Below are 9,041 nucleotides of genomic sequence, written 5' to 3' on the forward strand. Positions count from 1 at the left end.
AAGCCAATATTGATGTTTGGGTGGCAGTATAGTCTTAAAAATAGGGGCATGATTTTTGGAGTCAGACAAGGCTATGTTCAAATAGAGACTCTGCCACTAAGAATTCTTTTGCTTTGAGCATGTTGCAGTAAAATGGAAATAATTGTAGGTTGTTGTGAAAATCAAATGACACAATGTTTATAAAACTTTAGTAGAATGCCTGAAAGAGATATTAGCTTCAAAATGTAGAGGATGAAGAATGAAAAGGTAGCCAGATTATCAAAGGGGACATCATTTTTCTCTAACCTATGGAGTATCCTTGTGTAAGTTAGAAAAACATGTCCTCTCTGGGAGGATACAACCTCAAGATTGCAGGCTTGGCAATTGGATGGTGCCTTTGTGCAAAGTCAGACATCTTTTCCTCCAGGCTGCAGCAGCCTTGTGCCAGAATGCAGAGCTTGGCAAGCCAAGTGTAGACTGAATTCCAGCCTTCATTTGCTCCATCTCTTAGATGTCCTTACAGTGAACAACTTATATAACATAAAACTCTGTCTCAAATTAAACCCCCAATCGGTTTGTCAGTGAATTTTTTTCTGGACAAATACAGTCCTTTCCTTGAAGGGAGTTTCAGTGAATATATTTTTCTCCATCTCATTACAAAATTTCAGTTGAAGAAAACTCCTAAGTAAAGAGAAAAGAATTCCCTAACAATTCTCTATATTGTCAATACTTGGCCATGCATCTTGCTATAATGTCCTAACAAATCAAAGAAGTATAGTCCAAAATTCTGTAGTCAAAGCTACTTCTAGCAGAAGGACTTAAGAGACATGTCTGTTTAAAAGTTAGATGGGCTATTCCAAGTTAGATCACAATCCCCTCCATATATGTAAATTGAGTGCTTTGAGATATCAAGAGATGGAGTCTTCTTCAACTTGGCAGAACCCAGACAAGGAAGTAGTATGGTATACTGGTTAGGAGCATGACTTTTAGAATCTAATAAGGTTGGATTTTAATATGAATTACAGTCTGTTATTTACTAGTTATTTGGCCTTGATCAAGTCCTTAACCGCACTAAGCTTAGGATTTTCACATGTAAAGGGAGATAATGCCAGCTTTGCAGAGTAATTGGGAGGATTGAATAATAATCTATATAAAGAACTGGCACATTGCATTCACTCAATAAATGACACTTATTTTTTATTGGCTCCTGATGCATGTTTCAAAATGCTTAGTGTTCTTATGTCTGTAAAACCCAGCATCAGTCAAGTTAGATCAACCTGGGATGAGTAGGCTCATTTGTACTGTATTGGCAACCAGGAATAAGATTCACACCTTTTTTGCCCATGACTGGATGAGGCTCTTTCATGTTCCTCAAAGAGATACTGACAGAAGGCAAATGTTAAGTATCTTTGAAGAGAAGCATGTAACTGATTTAGTCTGAGCAGCATGATATCACTTTGACTATTTGCCATTAGAAGGGTAAGACGTTTAATTGTGTATAAAACTTCAAATACGATGCTCTCATGTGGACCCTGAGAATCTACAAAATTGCAGGTAAAATGTTAAAAGTATGTTTTCTTATCTCTACCACCAATACACTGTGGCATTCTGCTTCCAGGAGTCCTAAATGTTGCATAAACATTTAGCTGTGTCTTTGCTTCATTCTCTTCACAGAGTCAAGCACAGAAGGAGGTCAAGTGATTTGCCCAAGGCAGGGTATTGTGCCAGTAACAGAACTGGGAATTGAACCAGAAGTCAGACTCCCAGGTAATGCAAAACCTAGATGAGAAAGTCTTTTTGCTGTTGTTGGTTCTGTCGCTTATCTTGTTTCTCTTTATACTAACACATAAACTACATTCCCTCCCTTTATGATCTGGTTCAGTGTTTGTATGGCTGTACTAAATCACTGGTGCCTGTTTTAAACGAGAAACTATGAGAAGGTAGGGACTACATTTATGCAACAAAGACAAATGGAATTAAAAGTCAACTCTCCAATAATTCTACAATTCTTTTATAATCTGACAAACCCTGCAATAAATGTGGCTAGAAAATCACAATATGAGGGAGAACTGAGGCTTTCTTCCAAAAAATAATTGCCTTTCCACTTCCCTTTTCAGAACTACTATTCTGAGGGGGTATTAGACATATCATGATAGAAGAGTGATTTCTCTTAACCAGTAGCTGTAAAGAGGGAGAGCTTCTGAGATTTCTGTTGGTCACTATGATTAAAAAAGAAAATTGATGTGGCTTGAGTATAGTTTATTTTTATGTAAAAGTTCATTAGTCATTACCAATTTTACCAACCTGTCTCCTAGTGAGGCAGAAATTAATTTAGCAGACAATTAATCTGGTAGTAAAATGAATCAAAGACCATACAAGCAGTCACAGACTCATCATCATATTAATAATTTAAATTAGCATGCTAAGGTTCATCAAAAATTTTCTAATACACCATTACATTTGATTTTCACAATAGTCCCATCAAGGACACAAGATATAAATTTTTATCCCATTTTATTTGTTATCTATCTTGATACCTGACTGACAAGTGGTAGATTTAAGACTAGAGAGTGATACAGGCACTGTATTGTCCATTATATTGATACCTTGCTTCTACTGTCTTCCCCATCCATTCTCATATCGCTGTATATAAGTAGGGTGGGCCAGTGGTGTGCTAATAAACTGATATGGGAGGGGAAGGGGGAAGCCCTGATTTGTAACATTTGATAATGTGCATTGTGTAAATACTCCCACCATTGTTGATTTTGAGCTAATGATGAGACAATAATGAACACAGAATTGAGAAGAGATGTGCACATTCAAGCTCTTGTAATCTGGGATGAACTGGCTCTAGAACACCATGGAGAAGGAGATCTAAAACATCAAATTGTGAGGACATGGACAGACAGCATGAAACAGTTATTCCTTGATTCAAACGTACTCAACACCTACTCTATAACTGGGGTTCTTCTAAGTGCTTGTGAGGGGAGGTTGAGATAATAATATATACCATTTTTATTTTTTTAACATCTTTACTGGAGTAAAACTGCTTTACAATGGTGTGTTAGTTTCTGCTGTATAAAAAAGTGAATCAGCTATACATACACATACATCCCCATATCGCCTCCCTCTTGCATCTCCCTTCCACGCTCCTTCTCCCACCCCTCTAGGTGGTCACAAAGCACCGAGCTCACCTCCCTGTGCTATGCAGCTGCTACCCACTAGCTATCTATCTTACATTTGGTAGTGTATATATGTCTATGCCCCTCTCTCACTTCATCCCAGCTTACCCTTCCCCCTCCCCATGTCCTCAAGTCCATTGTCTGCCTCTGTGTCTTTATTCCTGTCCTTCCCCTAGGTTCATCAAAAACATTTTTTTTTAGATTGCATATATATGTGTTAGCATACATTACTTGTTTTTTCTCTTCCTGACTTACTTCATTCTGTATGCCAGTCTCTAGTTCCATCCACCTCAATAGAAATAACGCAATTTCATTTCCTTTTAAGGCTGAATAATATTCCACTGTATATATGTGCCACATCTTCTTTATCCATTCATCTGTCGATGGACACTTAGGTTGCTTCCATGTCCTGGCTATTGTAAATAGAGCTGCAATGAACATTGTGGTACATGACTCTTTTTGAATTATGGTTTTCTCAGGGTATATGCCCAGTAGGGGGATTGCTGGGTCATATGGTAGTTCTATTTGTAGTTTTTTAAGGAACCTCCATACTGTTCTCCATAGTGGCTGTATCAATTTACATTCCTACCAACAGTGCAAGAGGGTTCCCTTTTCTCCACACCCTCTCCAGCATTTATTGTTTCTAGATTTTTTGATGATGGCCATTCTGACTGGTGTGAGGTGATACCTCATTGTAGTTTTGATTTGCATTTCTTTAATGATTAGTGATGTTGAGCATCCTTTCATGTGTTTGTTGGCACTCTATCTTCTTTGGAGAAATGTCTATTTAGGTCTTCTGCCCATTTTTGGATTGGATTGATGTTATTTTGATATTGAGCTGCATGAGCTGCTTGTAAATTTTGGAGATTAATCCTTTGTTAGTTGCTTCATTTGCAAATATTTTCTCCCATTCTGAGATTTGGATTTTCATCTTATGTTTTCCTTTGCTGTGCAAAAGATTTTAAGTTTCATTAGGTCCCATTTGTTTATTTCTGTTTTTATTTCTATTTCTCTAGGAGGTGGGTCAAAAAGGATCTAGCTGTGATTTATGTCATAGAGTGTTCTGCCTATGTTTTCCTCTAAGAGTTTGATAGTTTCTGGCCTTACATTTAGGTCTTTAATCCATTTTGAGTTTATTTTTGTGTATGTTGTTAGGAAGTGTTTTAATTTTCCCCAGACCTTCTGGCACCTGAGGATTGATCACTGTCAACCAGAGAATTATGCACAAGCTGATCACATACCCTTGGATGCCCCTCCTTCACCTGGCCTTTAAAAATGCCTTGCTGATATCTTTTGGGGAGTTTGGGTTTTTTTTTTTTTTTTTTTTTTGAGCATAGGCCACCCGTTCTCCTTGCTTGGCCCTGCAATAAACTTTTCTCTACTCCAAAGTCTGATGTTTCAGTTTGTTTGGCCTCACTGTATGTTGTGTTTGGTAACAGTTGTGTCAGGGGGTTGGTTACAATATTAAGGGGTATAGCTGAGAAGGCTAAGACTAAGGTGAGGCACGGGAGGCACCCAGAGCACAAAACTTAAGGAGGCATCCACTCTCAGTTGCTAACCCTGCACTTGTATAAGCCTGAGAATGAGCATTTCCTTAAATCTTTTGTCCTGTCCCACCCCTGAGTCCTGGAACGAAGTATTTGACTAGAAAAGTATTTGAGAATACAAGTCATTCTGACATCTGAAGGACAGCATTGCGTCATGTTCAAAAGAGCTGAAGCAAAGAGTTTTTATGAGAGTGTGGTAAGACAAAGGAAAGGCAGGTGAGATATGCAGAAGTGAGAACATGGAGGACCTTGCTTGCCAGCTGAGGAATTTGAACTTGATCCTAAAGACAATGGTGAGCATAGGGGGCTTGTGTTTAATAGGTTTTAAATAAGGTCGGCACATGGTCAGGTCTGAATTTTAGAAATATCTTTGTGGTTGAAGCATGGAGGATGGTGTGAAGGAAGAAGAGCATATATAAAAGATGTTTAAGAAGTAAAAGAAATTAGTCATTGCTGAAGAATTGTGTTATTAGGATATTATTATGGGCTGAAAGTGAAGACAGAGGATGATCAGAAAAGGCAACTTGGTTTTCCTTAAGACGTTCCTGTGGTCAGTCTTAGTCTTCGAACATTTACACTGTGCAGAAAGAGACGAGAATGAGTCATTTCCTTCACAACAAAATGTCGTTTGGGTGGTACATAATATCCAAAATGGCAGGTGCTATTGTCTTGATAACAATTACACAATATGTGGGTTATACCTCTTCTTACTTAGAATGAGAGATTAATTTATAAATTCAATTTGGTCTACTATCTTCATAATAAATATTCATTATTGAGAATGGACCTCAGCAGACTATTTTAATGGAGGAAAAATAGAAGTTGTAAAAATTACAGAAAAAATTAAAATGTCTAACAACAATGAAAGAACATCTTTTGCTTCTGTGTGTGTGTGTGTGTGTATCTGAATATAACTAATTTTTGTATAAACAAAGAATGGTTCATTTCTTCTGCACTTTTTCTAACTTTCCAATCTTTTGGTGCTGATCTCCCATCACTCAGGCTGCCTCTTGTTCTATTGTTAGAAGTGAGGACATCAGGGATATGTATATATAAATAATGGTGTTCTTTACTCTTACAAGAAAATATTTCTATGGCATTGTATTAAATGTGGGAATGAAATATATATCAAGAACAATTATACTTTATTTGGTGGACATTTTATCACAAAATATATTAATGTTAAAACTTTTTTACTGTTTTGCTAATAAAAGTTCTTTGGTTACAGATGAAAAAGGCCATGTTGCTCTAAGTTACACAAAATAAGGAGAATGTATTAAGCCACTTGATACAGTTCTTGTAAAATTCCATCAAATAAAATATGTAAAATATTTGGTACACTGTCTGGTACATAATAAATGCTCAATAAATGTTAGTAGTTATTATTATCAGTGTTAATTCAGCAAAATATTTACAGATGCTGGGTAACAGTTCCAGGCACAACAAGCCTATGAGGTAGGTATTATAATCTTCATTCTACATACTAGAAATGAGCTCAGAGAGGTTAACTGACTGTCCCAAGATCACAAGGCTAGTGAATGAAAGACCTGAGATATGAATTCAAGTTTACTTTCATGGAGACAACTACCAAAAGGGGCTGGAGTTAGTGGAACTGAGAACACAGGTGGAGGGTTTTGTTTCAGAGAAAAAGGTCAGGAAGAAAGGATGAATTTGAAAAAGTTCTACAGTATAGATGATGATATTTAAGCAGTTCTCACTAAAGGGAGAAGAGGAAAAGGAAGTCAAATTTGTTTAATATTTACTTTTATTAGATACTTTGATATTTGCTTATATAGAGTTTTTTTTTTTTTTTTTTGCGGTACGCGGGCCTCTCACTGTTGTGGCCTTTCCCGTTGCAGACCACAGGCTCCGGATGCACAGGCTCAGCGGCCATGGCTCATGGGCCCAGCCGCTCTGCGGCATGTGGGAGGCTCCTGGACCGGGGCACGAACCTGCGCCACCTGCATCGGCAGGCAGACTCCCAACCACTGCGCCACCAGGGAAGCCTCTAAAGTATTTCTTTGAATACTAACAAGAAACCTGTGAGACAGATGTTATCATCCCCATTTTTCAGGTCAGGAAACTTGAGGTTCAGAGTGCTTGATTATCTTGACCAAGGTTACATAGTTACCAAGTGGCAGTTAGGATAAAAAAGCAAATCATTTTACTCCAGTAAATTATGTTATCTGTACTTTGCTTATGGTAATTGACTTCTTTATGAAATAGGAAGTTAGTCCAGGTGAGTAGTTAAAAATATTCTAGTAAGGGGTGTTGTAATGGGCTGAACTGTGTTCCTCCAAATTCGTTATGTTGAAGTCCTAACTCCCAGTACCTCAGAATGTGACTGTATTTGGAGGTATGTAGAATCTTTATTTTTTTTTTTAAGATTATTTTTTTTGGGTGTGGACCAATTTTAAAGTCTTTATTGAATTTGTTACAATATTGCTTTTGTTTTATATTTTGTTTTTTTTGGCCACAAGGCATGTGGGATCTTAGCTCCCTGACCAGGGATCGAACCCGCACCCCCTGCATTGGAAGGCAAAGTCTTAACCACTGGACTGTCAGGGAAGTCCCTGTAGAGTCTTTAAAGAAGTAGTGAAGTTAAAATGATTATCATTAGGGCTGGTCCTAATCCAATATGAATAGTGTCCTTGTAAGAAGAAATTAAGACACAGACATGTACACGTACAGAAGGAAGACCACGTGAAGACATAGGGAGAGGCAGCCATATACAAACCAAAGTGAGAGGCCTCAGAAGAAACCAACCCTCCCAACACCTTGATCTTGGACTTATAACCTCCAGGATTGGGAGAAACTTAAATTTTTGTTTAAGCCACCCAGTCTGTAGTAGTTTCTTATGGCAGCCCTAGCAGACTAATACAGGTTTTTAGAGTAACACACAGGCAAAATCATACTGAGACAATTAATTTGTACTCTCCTGTATTTATTTTAATAGTATTTTAATTGCAAAAGTTAAATATATACATATTTATTGTAGAAAATTTGAACATCACAAGAAAGTATTTTATCTAAATACAATCACCCTACTTCCTACCACTCAAAGCAAATATTAACATTTCACTATTTCCTGCTATTTGTATGCCTTTTTATCTTGTATAAAATATTTATCTTACTTTTCAAACAACATTATAAATTTACCATTTTCTCATGCTACTGAAAACTTCTCACAATCATATTTTTAGTGGCCTTGTTATATTTCATCATACTTGTCTATTTTTGCACGTTTAGAATGTTTGCATTTTACTATTCTGAATAACGTTGCAGGAAGCCTCTATATGAGTTAAAAGTTTCTAAAATCTGCTTATTCCCTTAAACTAGATTCCTGGAAGTGAGATTATTGGATCACAGTTCTAGAAATGTAAGTCCAACATATACTATGTATACAACAATGCTGCAAATATGGTTAATATATGTCACAAGAAGGGAAAATAATATTTATTGGGCACTTAATATGAGCCAAATTCTATGTTAGGCACTTTAATATATATTTCTCATTGTTCACATAAGACTGAGAGTCATATTCATTTTAAAGATGACACTGAGGCTCAGAAGGGTTAAATAACTTGCTCAGTGTCACATAGTGAGTGGCAGGGCAGTAGTCTACCAAAAGGCACAACCCTATTGAACTGAGGGAAAGACTGTCCTATCTTCACTGTGTGGATTTTTATTTGCTTATTTGTTTTTTGTTTCCTATGAGGAGAGCAATTTATATCCTAGGTTGTATGTCATTCTTCTTTTACTGTATCTGTTATGTAGAAAAGCTGTAATCCCCAGTGTGCTCTGCTTCTATGGCCCTTATATCAATGTTGTATATTGGGAATTGTTTTTTCTAATGGATGGAGGGAGAGAGTAACCTTTGGACTTGTGAGAATGAGGCAGTTCTGGCTGTTTTAGGAATTGTCTGAATAGATGACTGCTACAAACCTATGGGCAAGTAAGACAGGAGGGGCCAAAGCAAAAGACTATACATTTGCTATCTGTGCTGTTTTTCTTCAGTGGTGAACTAATTTAGACCACCTATGTATATGTTTGTCTGCCTAGCTCCACTGGTGTAAGAGTTAGTGGGAGTTCTCCCCATATCCTAACAAGGGATTTGGACTGAATTGTCTCAAATCCTTGGATTTCAATGCTTTTGCTAGTTTTGTCTTTTATTGAGTAATGTTTTAGAACTTGGGAGGTGACAGATCAAGGGCTGAACACCTGATTATCATCAACAATCCTTATATAGAAATCTAATTCCTAAATATTAAAAGTCTATCCCTTGTAAAATGTGTCATCTTTATAGTGCATGTGCATACCTATTTGCTCAACT

The sequence above is a fragment of the Orcinus orca genome, chromosome X, assembly GCF_937001465.1.
Source record: "Orcinus orca chromosome X, mOrcOrc1.1, whole genome shotgun sequence".
NCBI lineage: Eukaryota > Metazoa > Chordata > Mammalia > Artiodactyla > Delphinidae > Orcinus > Orcinus orca.